Raw genomic sequence first — 22,479 nt, forward strand, 5'->3', positions numbered from 1 at the left:
TCTCTCTCCATAGAGGACCAATATTTGTCTGTTTTTTCTTCTCCAGTTCTTTTGCCTTAAGCCCTCAAAGTTTCGTTGGTAGTAACACTTTCCCCTCATGCTTCTGAAAGTCAGACTTGTGAGCTACGAGAACACAGGAGACGGAATTTAAAGAAACAACTCATTCATGTGAACGAACTTCTCAGCAACGTGGCCAGCAGGTAGACGGCACCATTGAGTGAAAGGCGTTATTAGCAGTTGTCTGGCCAGTTTAATCCAATACACTTCAAATTTTTACCTTTCTACACCGGATAGGGGTGGCCAAGCTGGAATTTGAACCCAGATCTTCCCCAGATCTCAGAGATAGTGGTCTTGACCTCTCTCCTGCTTCTAGCATGTTGTAGAGGTGGGGTAGATCAGAAGGAACTTCCAGGAAGAGGGGACAGTCTGTGCTAGTCATGGCAGCAAGAAGACATGTGGGGTTTTCACAAAAGCCCGGTTAGCCATGGCCAGACAGAGCCAGTCATGGGAAGACGGGACTGGGGCCACTCAGGACTTCTTAGGACCTCTGCCCTAATATTCTATTTCAGACATCGGGAGGGAACCCTGACCCATCCTGGAGAAGGGAGGCACATTTAGGCACCATGCCACCACAGCAGAGGGGGATAGAATTTGTTCCTGTGTGTCCCGTCCTCAATATAGCCGTCAGCCTTTCCAATACCACATACGGCCCTGTATGGGTTCAAGGAAAAAGGGCCGTGGATGGAAACACAGTGTTTTCTCTGCACACCCCAGCTGAGGGTCTCAGCAGCCCCCAGAGTGACCTCTTCTCATCCAGGGCCTGGGCAGTCTGTGGATGTGACTATTCCCAGTGTAGGCGGCTTTCTGCTTGGATTACAGTCCTGGACGTTCTGGTTTCTCTCATCTAGTCCTGCTTTACACCATGCTCTATGTGCAGCCGTGTCCCTGAGAGGGTGATTTCGGTAATATGTGTGTGTCCATGCTCCTTACAGAGCATGGACGAGAGAGGGTAATAGAGCAGGGGCGGGATGGCAAGAAGGGGCCTGCACACCTTGCCCAGAACCTGCTTCAGCCACTAGCCTGTGTGCCTGTGTCCATGTCCCCACATTCTTCTCCTCTGTCGGTCCCCCTGGGAGCGGTGTCTCGTGTCCCAAGCAGATGCTTCCTAAGTGTGTGATTTCCAGCTCGAGACACGCAGGCTGGGAGAGGCGGCCGTTGATAACTAGATTCAGCTGCCTGTTACGGCTCTAATGGGCTCTCAAGTCCAGATGGCTGCCCCTTGGGCCAGCCCGCATCTGGCTGGGAATGCTGTGAAGCACGTAGCGGTCCCGGGTGTGGGCCTGGCCCTCCGGAGGATGTGAAGGAGGGAAGAACGCTCTCCCTGTGTCTGGGATCCTTTTCCCTGCTGTCCTCCTGGCCCCCTCCCCACCTCTGACCCCAGTGCATGAAGACCAAAGCCAAAACCAGACATCTGGTTCCCTGCCTCTGATTTCTGCTTCCCTGCCTGTGATGGCAGGGTACAGGGGCTTTCCTTAGGGAAAACTTGAAAAACTTCCAGTTAAACTTGGCCAATGAAAGCCCTCGAAGGCTGGCATCAGTCTCTTCATAGGGTTGCCCTTTGGTTGCATGAACAACCTGAAAAATCAGATTTACTTCCCATTGACCACGGAGACCTTGAAAACATCTGGAAGTTCGCCAGCCACAGGGAGCCCGTAATAGGCAGGTGCCCTCTGCAGTCTGACATGACAAATCAATCTTTGGGGATGGATTTTGGGGAATGTTGCTGCTGTGCAGAGCCAGGGGGGTTTAGAGTCTGGACGTGCTTTAACCATCAGATGGCATTCCCATCCTACTTGCCTCACCGTCCAGGAAAGGATCTGAGAGGCAGAAGGATAAAAGAACGTGCCCAAAGCTGCATAGTTAGTTAGAAACGGAGCTAGGATCCAAATCCAGATTTCCTAGGGGAGAGCTTGGTGTTTTCTACCCAATGCACGCCTAGACTTAACCTTCCACACTCCAGCGACTGTGGTAGATTTGTTCCTGGCAGAGTGAGGGCCGGCCGTGGTGGATGCACCCTGGCCCCTGAGAGAGAGAGTTAGGTAGCCCCAACCATGGATGATTCTGAAACACTATTCATTCCATAATGTGGGATGGAATGCCTACTGTGTGCAGTCCCCTGCTGCACTGGCAGTCGGGGCTCGGGAACGTGGTTCTCTGCAGTCACCTTGTCCTGGTGTCAGCCCTGTTTGTTTTCAAACAGAATCGGTATCAAGGACATTTGTACTGTCAACATCTGTGTCTTCTTGCCGTTCAGTGTTTGCCTTTGTTCTGCTTCTAAGTTCTTGACCTGCTTATTCTGTCTGCTGATGCCTATCTTCCCACCCGTGGCTTGATCTTCTATAATTTAGCCTAGAATTTGGATCCCTGGCTCGTATCAGTGGTTGGTGCCGTGTTCTTTCCTGGGCTCTGGTCCCGGCGTCCCTGCTCTGGTGTTGGCCGTTGTGCCCCCACACTCATCCCATCATCCTCTCTGCCCCTGGGACCATCCTCGCGGTTTCCATTTTGCTGCTACCCACGGCCCAGCGGGGCATCCCTTTCTTGAACTCGAGGCATAGAAGCTATGGGCTGAGTTGCCTCTGACTGAAGCAAAGAACACAAGTGTCCTCGGGCACAAGCAACCAAGGGTCACTGTCAGGCTGAGCCACCCTAGGTCAAAGTTAAATTACTGAGACGGCTTTTGATGCTAAAATGATACGGGATGAGTTGATAAAAGAAGAGTGAAATATTGGTAAGAAAGTGACTATTTCATACCAAAGTCTTTTTTTTTTTAAAGATTTTATTTATTTATTTGACAGACAGAGATCACAGGTAGGCAGAGAGGCAGGCAGAGAGAGAGAGGAGGAAGCAGGCTCCCTGCTGAGCAGAGAGCCCGATGTGGGGCTCAATCCCAGAACCCCAAGATCATGACCTGAGCCAAAGGCAGAGGCTTTAACCACTGAGCCACCCAGGAACCCCTCCCATCAATGTTTTGAGAGGCAAGTAACTCCTTGAAAATTTGTTCCTCAGAATTGAAGTGGCTGCAAATGCTGGGCACAAAGGAATTCTGAGACTGTGTAGAGATCAGTTACTGACTCCTAGCCCGGTGGTTTCCCCACTTCACTGCACTTTGGGATCCCCTGGGGAGCTTCTAAAAATCCCCATCACACCCTCTACCAGTGAAATTGAATCTCCTTAGGGATGAGGGGAGGCATCTCCAGAGGGCTTGTTAAAACACAGATTGCTGGGTCTCATCCTTGGAATTTCTAGTTCAGTGGGTTTGGATTTGCATTTCTGACAAGTTCTCAGATGATCCTGATGCTGATCTGGGGGGCCACACTTTGAGGACCATCGGGTTCCTCTGTACATCAAAAACAATGGCCCTTATCATTTATAACACTGCTGATGAAGGAGTTCTGCCTTGAATAGGTGTTTATCCCTATACCTTTTGCATGGTGAATAGTTTTGCAAAACCAAAGCCGTTGAGTCCTACCTCTTACCCATTCTGTGTCTGTGAGGCAGTGACATATCTACCTGCCCCTTAAAGGAAAAATCTTACATTCAAACACTTAAAATCCAGCTTTTCTTTTGGGGGTGCATTTTCCCCTAGAGGCAAGAGATCTGTCCGGTTGCAGCGTCATGGGCTGCGTTTCCAACATCCGGTTTATTGCCCCTTAGACAACAGTGACGCGTTTGTGCCTAGGAAAAGGCTCTTGTTTTCTAAAACTTGGTGTCTTGTTATGTTTTCAAGGAATCTTGATAGAGCTCTCTTTTTGGGGAGTCGATGGCTGGATTTTCCCTCAGTGGGAGCTGTTTTGCTCTCTCAGTGCTTGTCGGGGGAGGGAGACATCCATCAGGGTCTAACAGAAGCTTATCCACAACAATCCTGTCCCCATGCCCCAAGCACCCGGGGGAGGGGAGGGATTCCAGTTCAACCCGACCTTACTCCTTTCTTGTTTCTATTTTGGTATTTCTTGGAAACAGACTAGATCAGATTGATGCCATCCATCCTCCAGTCGTGGTTTGCTGGGGAGAGGAATGCTCCAGCCCCAAATGTACAGGGCGGGTCTGCGCTCTTCTTCATCAGGCCAGAAATGGGTTCTCCTGGGCGGCTGCCCTCTGTGGGTTCAAACCGGGAGAGTTTCTGGAAGCAGGCAGCGGCTGGGCGAGGCTAACCGTTTTGATCAATAGAGCCTCTCCTGGTTAGGGGTTTATAGAGACGAGGGAGGGGTTGCTGGGTCTCGGTCTTGTTACCTGTTGCTTGTGCTCTGTGTAGCACATCATTCTGTTGGTTAACGCCCTCTGACCTTAGAAGTCAGGCCTCAGGAAAGCAGAGTGTGGGAAGCAGGTGGCTGAGGGAGATGGCTGCCTTCTCTGGCCCCTGCTCCACACGGGATAGTCCTGGCTGGTTTGTTGGTACTTCTTGCTAGGAAGTTCTTCAGCTGGGAAGAAAGGAGGATCGGCAAGGGTCCCCAGCGTGAGGAGCTTCCTCCTGACAAAGTAGGCAGATGGGCCCCTCCACCCCCAGTGCAGATTTTCTCCGACGTTCCTGAAGGCTCTGAAGATTCGGCCTCCGTCCTGCATCCAAAATCACAGACAAGCAACGAAGTCCAGTTGTTCCAAAGAGGGGCAGGTGGCCTGACCTGACTCGGGGCAGTCACAGAAAGGGGCACATTTTCTATTCACAAATAACTCTGGACCACCCCCCCACACACACACCTGGTGCCATGCTCAGCGGTGAAATTATACACATGCGGGGTCTCACAAGGCTCCCAGCTTTCAATTATTACCATGTTTATCTCTGCACTCAAAATAAATTTCCAGAGAATTCTGTGAAGCCAGTGGAGGAAAAACCCCATATTCCTCCCCGGGTGGTAATGGCCGGTGTCCTCACCCTCCTCCCCCGTTTATCCTGCACCACGTGTGTTTTAACCCTGGGCCACGCCCTGGACATTAGGAGATGTACAAGCCGCCTTTCCTGCTATTGGGGGACACGTGGTTCGACCCACAGGTGAAACTTAGAACCACAACCCCTTTAGGATGATTAGGACTTTACGTGTTTTGTAGGTAGAATCTGGGAACTTCCTTTTTTGGAGAGATAGCCACTGTCTGCCAGGAAGAGCAACTACTTAGGTCGACTGACCCACGTCCCTACTGTTGCTCTCGGCTACGGACACGCCTCACTCCTGCCGCCAACCCCTTTCTGCCCGACTCACACGGCAGACCTGTAGGAAATAGAAGGCTGGCCAAAAGGTACGGGAAAGGTAGATCATGCCAGTGGCCACTTTATCTTATCAGAAACCTCGGCACCATTCTGTAAGACCATTCCAAGCATCCTGTGGAGTTATTTGTCTCTGGATGGCCGATTAATAGTACTTACCTCCTGGTGACTGGGAAGAAGTGAGAAGAGATGGTTTGGTTTGAGTAACAACTCTTTTGGAAAAGCCCAAGTTTCCTTAGAAACCTCTCCCCGCCTCTTGGGGTTGGCTACATTTGCAGATGGGGGTGTCCTTTGTGGCAGCAGGAACCTTATCACCTACGAGGAAGCACCGGGAAGTCAGGTGAAATGAGACTTTACCCTACCCTGGTATTCATAGCCCTTACTTTCATCAGAATGTTCCTGCATGATATTTCTTCTCATTGTTTCCAGTTGTGTGGCAAATCAAGACCGTCTGTGGGTCACGGGTCTGCGTACTGTTATTATCGCCATAAAGGGATCCTGAAAGGATGGAGACCTGTAGGACCACTTTTTGGAATTTAATAATATAGTATGTAAAGCCCTGTGTTATAACATGATTTCATACTGGCACAGTATCTATTATAAGTGATCACAGATAACACCGAGACCCTGGCTTGTTGGGGTCACAGAGGCTCACCATATTTCTGTAGAAGAAATGGGGTTTTTCTGTGAGATGATTGGTTTCCCATGGCCAGTCATCCTACAAAGTGTTGGGGCTCACTACATAATTTGCCCACCCAATGCAGAATGAAAATGGGGGTCCCGGGCAGGGATGGGAAATCAGCCTGCTCTTTCCATGGCCCACACTGCCCTGAACCCTGGTGGACCAGGCGGACGTCAAGGGACTGCAACCTCGGTGCAGGGACTTGGCAAGATTTCCCTGCCCGCCCCATGCCTGTCACTCCTGCTCGTCTGCCAACTGCTCTTTGGCTTTGTCCGCCCAGTGTGGAGGGACGGCTGTCCCCCCTGGCACGGCCCAGACACCCGCCCCTACTCTTCTGTCCTACCTAGGTTCTGCCCCCCCAACCCATTCAGATGGGAGTAGTCCCTCTGGGCAGAGGACAACAGCCATCATGGGGCAGGGGTGAGGAGAGGGAGCCCAAGCGCCTGCCCCACAGAGCTGGGGAGCTGACAGCACCCGCTTCACTGTCTTGTTAGACTTCGCTTACAGACATAAATTCAAAGTGAAAATTATTAAGAAATTCAAGATGGTCGCCACAGAGTCTTGAGCCCCAGGTGCAGAGCGCTTCTGCCTCGATCACAGCTGGTGAAGGCAGCCCTGGTGGGGCTTCGTCCCGGGAAAGAAACAGGCAGGCTGGGCGTCCCCCTCTTTCTGGGCCGGAATGAGACAAGCTCATGTTCCGGGGCACCGGGCAGCTGGTCATGGCTCCCGGCGCATGGTTGGCCGACAAGGAGAGGGACAGGCCGACATCCGCTCGGGGACTCTCAGGTGGGTCTCCGCTCAGGCTGCAGTTGTTCCCGCTTGTCCGGCTCTCGCTTCCCTCTGTTATACCTGGTCAACCGCTGTCCCCAAGCAGAGACCACCCCTCCGGTGTAGCGTCGGGAGGTCCGTAGTACACAGTGCTGCGTCCCTGCCCGGGACCTGCCCCTCACTCCTCTCATCACGCGGGCGTTTCATCGTCTCACATCCTCGCAAGGGGAAGGGGGACGACAGGACAGTAACGTATGGAGAGAGAGAGGCACGGCGGCGGTGGGGGGGGGACCACATTCACCGAACGTCGCTTGTGGTATATTGTCAGAATTGTTCTATTTCATAATTAGTTATTGTTCATCTCCCACTGTGCCTAATTTATAAATTACACTCAATCCCAGGGAGGCATGTATAGGACAGAACATAGCATATATGGGGTTTGGTATTATCCGCAGGTTCAGACATTCACTGGGGGTCTCGGAATGGGTCCCCCATGGATAAGGGAGGGCATGGTAGCGAGGTGAGTCCAGGCTATGCTCGGGATGGTGCGGTGCAGAGGGAGCCGTGTCTGCTCCCTCACTGTCAGAAGGCATGGAGTGGGCGGTTCAGAGAGGCCCCCGGCGAGGGGCAGCACGAGGCCTCTGATTTGGGCAGTAGCTTTTGCAGCAAACCCAGGGCGGAGATGTTTTTTTTTCCAACATCTGGGGCAGCTTTGCTGTCTTCTACAGCCCCCGAGGACCGCATGAGCATCTTGGCTCTGTGCACGAGCTGGGAGAGGAGCTGGGAATGATCTTCTTCGATTGACCTCTAAGCGCACAAGGAGAAGGGAAGGGGAGCTCTGGGGAGAGACTGGACCTCTTGTTAATCTGGGCCCATTAAGAATGATAGCTAACACTTCTGGGTGCTCGTTATGTGCCAGATCCTGTCTGAAGAATGTTTTATGCCTTCATTGAGTTCTACAGGACAGGACTGCTGTTCTCCCCTTATTACTGGTGGGCAAACTGAGAGAGATGTAGCTTTCCCAAAGGCCACGCAGTTGGCAGGTAAGTACTAGAGTCAGAATCTGGTCCAGGCATTCAGGTCTAAAGCATGCACTCCTCATTGCTCTCCTGTACTGGCCTCTCTTTGTGAGGCATAGGGCTAGGGGCGCTGTGTACACATTAGGGGTTTTATTGTGATGGGTGGGTTTGCGTTCCCATTGTTTCCTTCCAAGAAGGTACAATTGGACCTACTGATGATACACTTTATAGATACAGGTTCTAGTTTTCACAAATGTAATCTCATTGCGTCCTTCCACTGATTCATGAGATGGGTAACAAGTTTGCTATAAAGCATTGGCTCTGTCATGTTGTGCTCTGTGACGCTGTGCAAACTACTTCACTTCTCTGAGAGTCTATTTACTTCATTTTTCCTCCTCCTTGCAGGTCAATAGGCTATTTCTAGTTGCATTTTTGAAATGCACAAAAAATAAGTTTATGAAACTCCATTCTTATCTTGGAGTACCCCTTAAGCTTTGGGGTCCCAAATGGGGCACATCGATCAGTTTCAAGCTATAGCAGCAATGTTTTACTCTTTCTAAAGAGTTTCCTTATTGCTCCTGTCTTACAACCTGGGGGACACCAAAGCGCTCCCACAGCTGCCACTGCCTGTTGTTCCGAAGATCCTGGATTGTGAGGGATGAAGTCAGGGAGGGGAGGGCACTAGAGGGGAGCTTCCTCGTGTACAAGTACTGCATGATAGAAGACAGGAAATAATGGAATATGTTCTTAAGTATGGGTTTATTGACCATATCAAATGTAGTTCTGCTTTCTCCAAGTCCCAAATGCAGGCTGTTTTTCTTCTTTGTGCTTAATTACAAGTGTTTTTAATTAGATGAATTCCATTAATGGCCAATTAAGTTTCAATTTAGAGGTCACATACGAACACTGGCAGCCCCCTCACAGCTTGGGCTCTGTGCAAAGTGACCCAGGTCTGAGCTTCCATCTGCTTAATGTTGCTTTGCCCATTAAGGGAAGTTAATGCTTCCTAATTGTTTGCTTTGGGAGAGGAGCCAAGTTGTGCCCTTCCTCAACCGCCTGCAGTTTCCCAGCTGCGGTGGGAGTTGCTGGGCAGGGGAGGGAGGCGGAAAGGCAGGGAGAGGGGAGGTCTGTGGGGGCTACCAAGAAAAGAAGGGGGCCCAGAGGAGTGACATCTCAGGAGTTCGGACAGTCTGAGAGCCGGCAGGAACCGTTCGTGATTATGTGTCATAAAGACAGTGATGCTTTGGGTTCCTCGTCCAGCACCTGAAGGAGCCTTTCTTCCACCCTCCCCCCAACCCCCATGGTTTGCCTCGTATTAGCACACATTTCAGGTCAGTCAAGAGGCCTGGGTCCAGTGGAGAGAGAGGGTGGTCCTGGGGTGAGGGGAGGGGGGCACGTGGGCAGCAGGAGGGGTCCCAGGTTGTGGTAGAAATGGCATGTGCTGATAGGCAGGAGTTTGGGTGAAAACCAATGAAAATTCAATCTCAGAATTCAGGGACTTCTTACATACGTCAGAAAAGGGCAAGTATGCTTTTGGAGGTTGGGGACGAAGATCTTCTTGTGAAAACTTGCTTGTTTATAAATGATAAGCACAGTAGTCATTAATCCCCATGCTGTGATTTCAAGGATGCTCAAGTATTAGAATCCTAGAAAACTGATGTCTCAAGGTCTTTGAAGGGGTTACTTCAAGCTTCTAAATTTGCCATTGGAGAAATAGAGGTCCCCAAATGAAGAGTGATTTGCCTGGAGCTGGGAGCTGAGTAGTGGTAGGGAAGCTGAATCCCAGCTTCCCTTTAAGGCCAGTATTTTCCCCTTTTCAAGCCTTGTCTCCACCCATATTCTCGAACAATGCCTGTGATCCTTCCATGGAGAGAAAAGAAAAGCTTGTCTTCCCCCTCCCTCCCGTCTCTTTCTCAGTATTGGGGGTTGATGTAATGACAATACCACTGTCAGCAGAAAGGCCGGGGCCCATCTTGCCCTCCTCTGTTCCTGTACCTCCCGCAGCTAAGCTAAATAGTGAATGACTTAAATACCCAGTAGCACACTGTTTAAAATTTACCTTAATTGTAGATACCTAGTAGCTAGATCTATTGAGAATGGGCTTTGATGAGCAGAGGAAAAGATAGAGAGAGAGAGAGCTCAGTGAGCAGATGTACAGGCAAGAAGGCAGGGATAGCTAAGGGGGACACCCAGCTTCCTTCCTTTGCCCTCATGAGAGTTTTCTGGTAGATCTGATTGTGGTTGCTGGAACAGACTTGCACTGTTTTTAATGGAATAGTTGATCATTGATGGAGATATGAGCATATGTAGGTAGTCAATTAAAGTTAAATTTATGAGTCTTAAAAATAAGATTTCATTACCCTCTATTTATAGAGCATGCTGACTGCCTGTGATATAAATAGGTTATTGTAGGAATAAAGTAAATGTTGAGTCACAGACTCTCGTGTTGTGACTGCAAACACATAAGCATCACTGCGATCAGATTTACAGATAACTTCATATGTCTTAGGTCACGAGAGGCTGTGTTTGTCTTTAATTACTTCTTGTTGTGACTTTTGCTTCTTTCACATTAAGAGCAGGATGGTTCAGTTTTCAGGAGTCAAGTGCTTTGCTCATGACAGAACCAGAATTTTGTGGACCGAGCATGCGCTTTGGAATGAGACACCTGCCTTTCAATCCTGGCTCTACCGTTGACTTCCTAGATGCGTAACCATGTTGAGTTTCTGGACTCCGTGCTTCAGTTTTTCACCTGTAAGATGAGAACAAAAACATCCAATAGGGTTGTTGTGAAGATCAAAGACAATACGTGTGATATACACAGTGATTCGCACACACAAAGCCACTGGTAAATGCTGTTTTTGTTACGTTCCTCCTTTCTTCTTCCCACTGGTTTACAGAGGAAGACTGAGACTGGGGGCCACTGGATGGTTTCCCCAATAGCTCCAAGCAAGAAGCCATGCACTGGAAGGCCTGGAGAGTCCCGGTGTCATGACGCCCCTCCATCCAGGCTGCTTACCCTTGCTTTTCTTCGCCATGGGCAAACCGAGCCCTCTGGATAAACTGCCACCCCCTCCATGAGACCAGCTTCAAGACTTCATGTGGAACCTGACATAAATGTCAGCCTTTGGGTTTCCTCAAATGCATCTGGACAAATGATACCCAGGGATGAGGCCCAGCAAACGTTTTCTTCTCCTTTTCTTCTCTCTTCTGTCACTTTCTCTCCCTGTGGTTAACCCTGCAGATCCTGCCTTTGTCCGGATCCAAATGTGGTCTTTCTACTTAGGAGACAGGACCAGGGAATGAGTCACAACAGTGCAACCAGAGATCGGCCTTCTGTGCTAGATGAGGCTTTGGTTCTTTAGAGAAGGGAGGTGGTGACTTCCTTTTTCAGATTCTGGGTTCACATGAGAATTTGGGAGGAAAGTTTTACATTCCTCAGGATTAGAATAGCTTCGGACTTGAGGACTTTCAGGGCATTCCTTTGTTTGTTTTGTTTTATTTTTATTATTAATTAATCGATTGATTTTTTTATTTTTTAAAAAGATTATTTATTTGTTTGACAGAGATCACAAGTAGGCAGAGAGGCAGGCAGAGAGAGAGAGGGGGAAGAAGTCTCCCTGCTGAGCAGAGAGCCCAATTCGGGGCTTGATCCCAGGACCCTAAGATCATGACCGGAGCCGAAGGCAGAGGCTTTAACCCACTGAGCCACCAAGTGCTCCTGAGTGATTGAGTTTTAAAGGTTTTATTGTTTTAGAGAAACAGATAGCCAGGTGGAGAGGTGGGAAAGGACAGAGGGAGAGGGAGAGAAAGAATCCCAAGCAGACTCCTGGACAATCATGAAGCCTGACTTGGGGCTCAATCCCACAACCCTGAGATCATGACCTGAGCTGAAACCAAGAGGCAGATGTTTAAATGACTGAGCCACCCAGGTGCCAAGGGCTCTCCTCTAATTAGTCCTGGGATATTCTTTCTGTGCAGACAGCATTCCCAGAGAGTCCCATAGTATATAGAGCTAAAATCTCATGGTCCAATATTAAATACAAAATAAGGAATCAAATCTATATCTATAGAACTAACTCTATAATGTATGATTAGTTCTACAAAGGTTGTAGTGGTGCCTCAAATGATTGATGTAGATAAACCAGAATACTAATATGGATTATATCTGACCACTGGGCTTACTATTGGCATTTTAATTTTCTTATGCTTTTCTTCTACTGTAGAAGATGTATTTGTTGTCTAATTAAAAGATATTATGTAAAAGAAAAAAGTAGAAAAGATATCTGGTACTTTCTGATTTAATGAAAAACAAAATATTTTAAGAATCCTTTTCAAAAATCTCCCTTATTCTTCCTGTGGAAAATAAAATTGGCATTACAGATGGTTTAAAGATTGAAACATAAAAATAACTCATGCTTTCCAAATGAAAGCATTGGTTGATATATTAATAATCCTGGAAAGAGCAAAGCCTTTAATCAAGAGAGAAAATCCAGAAGTCACAAAGGAAACGCAGGATAAATTTCACTACATAAAGAAATTAAAAAAAAAATCTGTTTGGCAGAAAGAAATGCTTCAAATAATGTCAAAAGTCAAACCACCAACCAAGAAGAAAATATTGGTAGCACACATGACAGCTAATTAACATTCTTAATTTACAAGGAGACCATCTGAATCAGTAAGAAAAAAAAAAAAAGAGATGTTTCCTGCATTAGAAAAATCTGGAAATAGGATTTCTATTTTTGGTTGTGGTAGGCTGGGTACCTCAGACCCACTATCTTGCTTAGGGTAGAAAATATATCTGAAGGTAATAGGAAAACTTAGAAGATATTGAATAATTAGAGACAAGATCTAGGAGAATATGGAATTGTGGAGGAGTAAGATCTTAATTTCCCCTAGGGACAGCTGCCAATCTGGAAAGGACAGCTGAGTTCCTGATCAGACCATTTGACAGGGAATGCACTGAGAAGAGCCCGATTTCAGGTGTTTGAGTGGTTGATGGTGGGGCCGGGGGGCAGCTGGATAGTAATCCCAAAGACGACAGAATCAGATGACTACCTTCAGTGTCTTTGACACACTGGAGAAAGATTGAAAGGCTGAGAGTAACCAATTCAAAGCAAATTGTGAAAGACAGAAGGTCTTCTTTTTTGGAGAAAACACAGAGAATAAAGTTCAGGAATTAATTATAAGGGGAGCAAAAGACCAGAGAAAATTGAGATTGAAGCTGAGTCCCTGATAGGCACCATGTCTTGAGACAACCCATCAACCTCTTGGTGGTGAGTTGATTGTAGGGGACTCCTCCCATTCTTCCCCTATCTCCATTGCAATGTTACTCTTTGCTGCCTGGACCTCCACTTGTCCTTTTTTCCAAGAGATGACCTGTTCGCCTATATCTTGCAACATTTTCCTGTTTTGATATTTACTCTTGGCTCTCAGGGAGGTGGTGAGGTAGATCAGAAATCTCTGAAGCTTGTCCAAGTCCTAGCTTTACCAATAATTGGTGGGATTGCAGACAAGTTACTTAATAATAGCAAAAGTAACTTATCTAAGGCCAAGTATAAACCAGACACTGGCCAGGTACATCTCTCTCACACAATTCTTCATTTGAAATCTGAAAAAATAGGGTTTGAAAGGGGTTAAAAATGTGCCCCAAGTTATGTAACGAGGGGTTGGCGGGGTTGGTATTCTAACCCAGATTTGCCTATACCCCAGACCTACTCCATATTGTTTAATTAAAACATCTGAGCTTCAGAATCTCCAGTTGTAAAGTGTGAATTATACCACCACCCTCATGGAACTTAAGGGAAGATGAACCGAGATGCGTGGAAGTGTTTGTTACTTACGGGCACTAACAATAGCGGCGAGTATTTATTGAGTACGTATTATTGCCAGACACTGTGCCAAGAATGGTATTAGTTCATTTCATCCTGTGAAGTAGCAGTATGATTATAGCCATCTTTATGGTTAAGGAAACTGAGGCACAGAAGGTCCAGTGGTGTTCTTGTGGCTTCATAGCTTCTGGGTGATGGTTGCAGGCTCTGTTCTTACACAGCTTGTTTCTTCAGCAAAGAGCCAGAGCTCCATCATTACACCTTCCAGCCAATGCAACAGATTATTCTTTATTCACTAAATTGTGGCCTCGTTTGTTAGGGCTTCTGTAACAAAGTTCCGCAAAGCAAGTGGCTTAACCAACAGAAATGTACTAGGTCACAGTCTGGATACTGGAAGTCTACTACGATCAGGATATGGTCAGCATTGATTGCTTCTGCGGGATGATTGCCATGGACTTGTCCCACCCTTCTGTGGGAGCAGAGTTAGCTCCACGTCTCTCCCCAGCTTCTGGTGGTTCGCTGATAGTCTTTGGTGTTCCTTGGTTTGTGGGAACACCATCCTAATCTCTGCCTTTATCTTCATGTGGTGTGCTATCCGTGCGTGTCCCAATTTCCCCTTTATGTAAGTACATTAGCCGTACTGGCTTAGGGACCCACCCAACTCCAGTATGACCTCCTCTTAACTAATTGCATCTGCAAAGAACTGTATTTCCAAATCTGGTCACCCTCAGATGTGCTGGGTGCTGCGACTCAGTCTATGAACTTTGTGGGGTCGCAACTCAGTCCTAGCAGGGCTCATCAACAGAAGCATGTCGGGGCGATCTTTCATTGTCATTCTTTCATTGCCCACTTTGGCAGAGGCAGATTTTTTGGGCAGATGGTGGTGTGGTGACAGAAGTGCCTTCAGAGATGCAGGGGCTGCCTCGGCCTCTGGATGTTTCCTCAACCCCAAGAGACCAGGTGGGCGGTCGGGTGGGTGGAGTAACCCAGCTGATTGGGAGGCTGTGTACACACTGTACGCTCTGAGGGATAAATGTGATTGACGTGTTTTTAATCATTTCTGCTCTATTGCTGTTTGTTCTGGTCAACACCAGCGTCTAAATTAAGTTCGCCCTTTACATAATGTCTCATTATGTAAAGTCGGAGAAAGCTTTTGAGAGGGGGGCCTTCTGCCTTTTCACAGGGCCTGGTAATGTGGGAGCTGGACTGATCATCTGGAGACCACAGACGTGGGCAGGTTCTTTGGGCTTCAGGTTCCTCATCCTATAACTTTCTGGGGTGTGTGGGTGCCCCCTTCATCTTCCTAACTCATCCTGACCCGAGCTGCTGACCACATGTCACAATCCCTGCTCCCAGCTTGTTCCCTCTTCAATCGGTGTGGTCCAAGCAACATCTCATACACGATGACCACCTCCCCCAACTCTTTGGACCTCACACGTGGCAGGGCAGACACACCTTCATTTATGGCCGGCTGTCATCATCAGCCTGGCAACGGCTGTCTCTTGCTTTGTTTATTTCCTTTCAGATGAATTCCCCATTCCCTCTGCCACCCTCTGGAAACAATCACTCTGATGTGGCATTTGTTGTTTCGTGAAATTTTCCTGTGCTTACACATATTTTCTCACAAACAGTATTTTGCTTGAGACCGTCTTCACACCCACGGTAGAGGTTATTTTTGGCCCACTGATGGAAAGTGGCTTTTTAGTCTCTACTAAATTCAGAAACTCTGGTGACCTCACTTCATTTTCCAGAGGAGGGTGAAGTGATGTGCTCAGTGTCCTAGCCGATAAGGCCACGCGGGGACTGGGAGCCGGTTTTTCTGTCACCTTCCATCAGGGCTCTGTCTGCTGGGCCTGGGTCACCTAACATCTTTGGATTTCTCAGTTCAAAGACGGGTTCCTCGAAATACAGGAACTGAGCTTTGGGGAAGGCAAGGAGGAGGGGGAGGAATGGGAGTCACAGGGTATTCCCGGAAAGGCCGCATCAGCCTCCCCATGTGATTTTGTTAAGTTTAACAAACGCAATTCAGACCTTAGGCCAGGAGCTATTAATACGGTGAGGCACATCTCTGTCCTCAGGTGGCTCCCCATTTTCGCAGAGGCAGGCTCGCAAAGAGGAGCCACATGGTAGATCAGAGGCTAAAATGGAGGGAGGCCAAAAGAGACCATGGGAACCAAAAGGACGGAGAAATTAGGCTTCCCTGGAGGTCAGGGCAGGTTCAGCCCAAGAAGAACATTTTAGGAAAGTACAAAGCTGTGAAGGAGCGAAGCAGCCGCAGCCTGGGGTGTTTGGGAAACACCAAATGTTTCCTTACGGCCAGTAGTAAAGAGGCAGTGGTCATTCCTTTCTTTCCAGCGTGAGCTCATGGCCTCAGTAAGCAGCCCTGAAACCCAGTGTTCCATCTGTGTTCTGAGGTGGTAACGCATGCCGAACCTTAGCCTCGAAGAAAGGAGCTACTTTAGGGAGACATTTAAGGTTCTCACTTCTGGCCAAGTTTTCACCTGTATTTCCAAGAGGCTCCCAGTGACCTCTGCCTGAGCCCTTCTCAATGACGTCACTGAAGCAGCCCGCTTGGGCTCTCTAAACCTCCCGTAGACCAAGGTAAGGATCCGGGCTTGTTCTCTGTCTTTGGCTGGCCCAGCAGCCTCCCTGTCAACTCACAGAGTTCTAGGCGACCCATGAGGGCCAAAGCTACCGGGATGGATCCCTGGTCACTGTTCTGCTCCCTTACCGGGATATTGCTTCCACCCCAGCAAGACACCTACATGCCCTCTGTCTTACCTCAGAGGCCTCTGTTTCTTTCCTTTTTACCTTATTTGTGGGGCACTGTTTCCTTGGCCTCTGACTCAGGGTAAGATTCCATTTTAGCCGCCGCTGCCTTGTGTAGTAGGATCCTGGCACACTGGTTTTCCTTCTTGAGGCCAGACCCTGCGTTAGATCACATTCCTCAAAAGCTCGGGTCACCCTGCTTTTCCAAGGGCTGAGTCTCTCACCATGGATTTAGTGGGGATACAGGGATATTATAGAGAGTATCTGCCTGGGCCCCATACAACAACATGTCCCAAACATTCTGCTTCCATAGGACTTTGGCCCCAAATCCACATCTAGATGACACCTGCCTCATCCCGTGTTTTAAAAAAAATTCCTCCAGTCTCTGACCTATTTGGCTGAGGACCTCTGCCTGCAGAGAACAAGAGCAAGGCAGAATCCAGTCCAACTGACCACAATATTCATCCCCCCTCACAGCAGTGGGGGGGATGACTCCTCTTAGCAGCAGGCAGTGGCTAATCCACTACTAGGACAGTACGTTTTTATTGGCATCTCAGATTCACTCTGGTATTCAATGTGTCGTGTTCCGTCCTTGTTAGAGTCTCCATCCTGTATTTACAGCTTTTAAGGACAATGATTCACTCAACAAATACTTATTGAAAGCCTACTGGGTGTACTCTTGACTAGGTGTGGAAGACTTTTGTGGGGTTCCTTATCTCTGTGGAACTTGCCTTCTGGGGGCGGGGAGGCAGTAAACAATAAACAAGTAGCAAGCGAATAAGGGAGGTAGTCAGGGATTGTGATCAATCCCACCCAGGAAAGAAATATTGGAATTCTTATGTACACACAGCATCCCCTGCGTGCCAGGCCCCATGCTAAGGCCTTTACCTGTGCTCACTCACGGAACCTTTACGAGTCCTGTGAGATTGGTGCTGTCACACCATTCCACCCGTGTAACAACCCTGAGAGGCAGGCAGAGCAGCTGTTTGTACTTGTGAAATCACATCAGAAAATCCCTAAGTTAAAGCCACTGAAATAGTAAGTGGGGCCAGGATTTGGATCCTGGTTTTGTGGTTCTAAATAACACGCTCTTAGGCCCTACTATGCTGTTTCATGTGTCGAAGGGTCGATCAAAGACGACGATGAAGGGAGAGTACCACCCGGAGACTTGGGGGGAGAGGGCTCTGAGCATCCCTAGTGTGGGGCAGTTTGCGCATGCTCCCTGGTTACCGCGGTGGGTGCACACGTCCACGTCTCCCGCGTGGCTGTTAGTTCCCGAGCAGCCAGGGATTGTGTCTGTTTTCTGTGCATCCCTCCACCTGTGGATCAGGACCGCCTCGCATGGTGAGAACGGAATTGAGAAGCTGTATGTTGGGGGAAGTCATCAAGGGGATGTGACCGCCAGTGGAAACTAGGAGTCGGACCTTGGCTCTCAGAGGCTCCTCACCCCTCCCCTGTCCTTGGAACATGCATTCCGCTCGTCTTTCCTGCTTCCTGAAGCCACCCCATGGGCACAGCCTCGCCATGGTGATGTGGTGTTGACCACAGCCTGAGACCCAGCTCTGGCTTCTGTATAGACTTTTAAGATTTGGCAGGTGGGCGCAGAGATGTAGTAGTTTGCATCCGCCCAAGACAAGCCTCATACAGAAGTTCCCTTGCTTATTACACCTGCCACCTCCAGTCTGCAGTGGCCTGCCTGTTTCTTGGGTCTCTCGCCAAGTGGTTCAGGTTATACCTGCGAAACTATAGCAGCACTGTCCAACAGAAACATAATGCAAGCCACATATCAAGCTTTTCTAAATTTTCTAGTAGCTACCTTACAAAAAGCCAGAAGAAACAATGAAAAAATTTATTTTAATAATATATTGTCATTTCAACACACAATCAATATAAAAATTATTGAGTTTGCATTCCTCTTCTCACACTAAGTGTTTGAAATCTGCTATGTGTTTTACATTCATAGCATATCTCAATTGAGATTAGCCACATTTGAGGTGCTCTGTAGTCCCCTGTGGTTAGTGGCTACTGCACTGGACCGTGCAAAGCAATATTAATGAAACCAGTGAATGACTCCCAGGAAGACCAGACCAGGTATCAACCATGCAAATTCCAAAACCAGTTTGTATCCCATGCCATGTGAATAACTCTCAATTTATCTCACCTGGGCGAAGGATCGCTGCGTCACTGGCCTTTAAAGTGAGGCCTCGTGGAAAGTATTTGTTTTAGACAGGTTGTCTACTAATTATGAAGGCTGGAGCAAGTTTCTTTATCTTCTAAACCTATTTTCCTTTTCTGTAAAAGATGGACAGTCCCCCGTGCCCCCAATTTCTTGCAGAGTTAAAATATATTTATATGCCTGGTATCACATAGGCACTCAATAAATGATAGCTCTCATTAAATATTTTATTTTGTGATAAAAGACAGATTATTTATTCACTAGAAGAAAAGATCTGACAAATGAGATCTCTAGAAGATATTAGTCGCCCAACAAATATTCATGTGGTACCTGCAATGTGCTCTACGCTGTTCTACGCACTTAGGACACATTAATGAACAAACAGACAAATGAGATGTACTGTCTCCTGAATAATCAGCGTAAGGCCCTGCTAACAGTGACCCATAACTCTGTCTCCAGGCAGAACTTTCCAGCACTGCAACATGAATCTTATATCAGAAGAGAAACAAGGCTAGAGAGGCAGCAAGAACAGGATGCTTCTGGTCAGTGTGTGGGCACCTGTAGGGGATACTAATCAAACTCTGGCATTACCCCATCCCCAGACTTCTAAAAGGAGTTCAGGACTGCATGGCGGTGTTGACAACTGTGTGTTCCCCATGGTGATTCTCCTTGGAATATCCTTATTATTTGAAAATACATGATTTAAAATATTTTAACATGAGGCCAACGCAGACATATTTTGAGGCAAAATGCAAAATTCACATAACATTTTACACTAATACATAAGACTCTAAAGAAATTGTTAGGTTCTGGTGAGCAATTTGGCTACATGTCAGAGAGATTATATATATTGTGATTTATTTTAATATGGAATGCCTTCATGGGAAATTCTGGGAGGGAGCCCATTATTTATTTCACATTCCTTCTCCAACATATAGAAACTGTTTTAGACTCTGACCTTGCCATGAGGTTGTTTTAATCCCTCTGTGAATAGAGATGGGTGGATGTTGCAGAGGGGAGAAAGGAGTGTTTTATCACTGGCTTACTCAAATCTGATGGCATAGTCCAAGATAAGAGTCTTCAGGTGCTCTGATCTCTGCCTGTAGGTATAGTTCAAGAGGCGAGGGACTATTTCCATTCAGTTCCATGTCTGTAGTCCCTGCTTCTCTTCTGCACAGAGTGAAATTATGTTAAAGCTTCTAGAAAAATCACAAATCGTGATGATGTTCAATAGAAACAAGGTCATCAGAGAGAAAAAAAAATCTGAGGACTATTTAAACTACGATGCCCATAGCAGTACGTGCTGTCGATTGAGTCCCTGCTGCCAGGAAGCCAGGGACCCTAGGACATGGGCTTCAGGGCAATGTATTGACAGCAGGAGGCCATTTTCTGTTCAAGTTTTTGAGAAACATTCTTCTGTACTTGCCCTGAGAGTTTGCAATCTTGGCCAAATAAATGTTGAATTCAATAAAACAACTTTTTTTTTTTTTAATGTTTGTTCAGTTAAGGTTGAGTCAGCCCTGGAGATGGCTGGCATCCCTGCCAACCTGACCAGTGAGCGATAATGATGACTCACTTTGTATAATGGTTTATAAGTGACAAAAGTCTTGTCCATATATTATTTTCTGTGGTCTGCACAACAACCCTATTTGGCAGAGATGGAGACATGTCCACTGATACCCATCCCCCTTATTCTCCATGATAACATCATCTGCATTTTTTAGATGGCTTTCCAGAGTAAATGCACCTCCAAGTCTCATCTCATTTATAATTTCATTTCTGTTGTCCAGAGAATACACTTTGTATGATTTTGATACTTTTAATTTTATTGAGACTTATTTTATGCTCTAACATATGGCCCGTGGTCCATCCTGAATAATGTTCCATGCACATTTCAGAAGAATATAAACTCTGCTGTTATTGGATGAAGTGCCCTAAAGATATGTTTTAGGTTTAGTTGGTTTATGTCACTGTTCAAGCCTTTTATTTCCTTGTTGATCTTAAGTCTATAGTTCTAGCTTTACTCTCAGTGAGTATTCACATCTCTGTTATTATGGAATTGCCTGTTTGTCCCTTCAATTCTGTCCATTTTTGCTGCATGTATTTTGGAGCTCTGATGTTGCATATATGTTTATAATTAGTATATCTCTTATTGAATTGAACCAAAATATGTTGTCCTTCTTTGTCTCTGGTCACAATTTTTGTCTTAAATAAGTCTATTTTGTCTGGAATTAGTGGCTACACTCCAGTCTCTCTTGGTTATTGTTAGCGTGGTATATCTTTTTCCAGCCTTTAACTTTCAACCCATTTGAGTTGTTGAATCTAAAGTGTGTTTTATAGACAATATATAGTTGAAATGCTTAAATAAAAAATTCTTTGTGCCAATCTCCATGTCTTAACTGGAGTGTATGCTTCATGCAATTACTGGTAAATAAAACTTACTCAGCCATTATGTATTTGTTTTCTACTTGTCTTTTTTGTCTTCCTCTATCCCTTCATTATGGTCTTCTTTTTTGTTAAATAGATTCTTTTTCAAGTACTGTTTTAATTTCTTTCTTGTTCATTTTACTATTTTTTGAGTTAGTTTCTTAGTGATTATCCTTGGATTGCGATGAATATTTTAAGTTATAATCCATTTTACCAATTTAATTACAACAGTATATACTACACATAGCCCCATTCCCTTACTGCTCTTTTGTGCTATTATTATTATACAATTTATATTTTTATGTATTTGAAATACACTCTGTTGAAGACTTGGGAAGTGCACATGGAATTGTCCACATCTCAAGCAGAGATGGAGAAGAGAAATGGAGAGCAGTGAAGCAGGTGTCACAGGGAAGAAAGTCAAAATGAAATGCAAAAAACCTGCCAAAAAACAAAAACCGAACAAACAAAAAGTTGAGGAATGTAGAGAAAGGAGAAATTCATAGAGTTGTGGCTAAGACTAAACAGAGTAAGAAATGAATGAGGGGAAATTTTTAGACTATTTTAAAAATACTATCAGTATTTTTAATTTACTTTTATTATTATTTTTAAGATTTTATTTATTTATTTCACAGACAGAGATCACAAGTAGGCAGAGAGGCAGGCGGAGAGAGAAAGGGAAGTAGGCTCTGCACTGAGCAGAGATCCCGATGCGGGGCTCGATCCCATGACCTAAGGCAAAGGCAGAGGATCAACTCACTTAGCCACCCAGGCACCCCTCTATCAATATATTTTTTTTAAAAGCAGTCTCTACACACAATATGGGGCTTGAACTCACAACCCCAAGATTAAGGGTCCTATGCTCTACTGACTGAGCCAGCCAGGTGCCCGCATCAGTATGTATGTGTGTGTATGTACTTGCCCTGAGACTTTTTGTAATCTTGGCCAAATAAATGTTGAGTTCAATAAAACAACTATTTTTTTTTAAATGTTTGTTCAGTTAAGGTTGAGTCAGCCCTGGAGATAGGTGGCATCCCTGCCAACCTGACCAGTGATGGTATATGTATATGTATGTGTATATATATGTATATGTATATATATATATATGTATATATATGTATATATACAACGTGTGTGTGTGTGTGTGTGTATTTTTTTTTAACCAGGGATGGAAATCTAATTTAATTTTAACTTTTTTTCAATTTTGAATTCTCATTTCTGCATAGGGCCTTAATGCGTGCAAACAGAGTGCAATATTATTGAGAATATTGTATAACATTGTCTGTTGAGAAAATGTCAAACTCAAGGACTCTGTAGCCAGAGTTGCCATGTTCTAATCCTTGCTCTACCATTTCTAAGCTATGCTGTTTAGGTTGATTTACTTATAATATTTGTGTTTTGGTTTATATTCTTGTACTTGGGAACAATAGTAGTGCCTCTAAATATGGCTTTGGGGACAAACAGACTCTGTATATCTTGCCTTTTCTTCTGATTCTGTGGGTTGTATTACAGATTGGCCTTGACTCCTACCATGCAGGAAATTCATTCTCTGG

Source organism: Neovison vison, chromosome 10 (genome assembly GCF_020171115.1).
Source record: "Neovison vison isolate M4711 chromosome 10, ASM_NN_V1, whole genome shotgun sequence".
NCBI classification, from domain to species: domain Eukaryota; kingdom Metazoa; phylum Chordata; class Mammalia; order Carnivora; family Mustelidae; genus Neogale; species Neogale vison.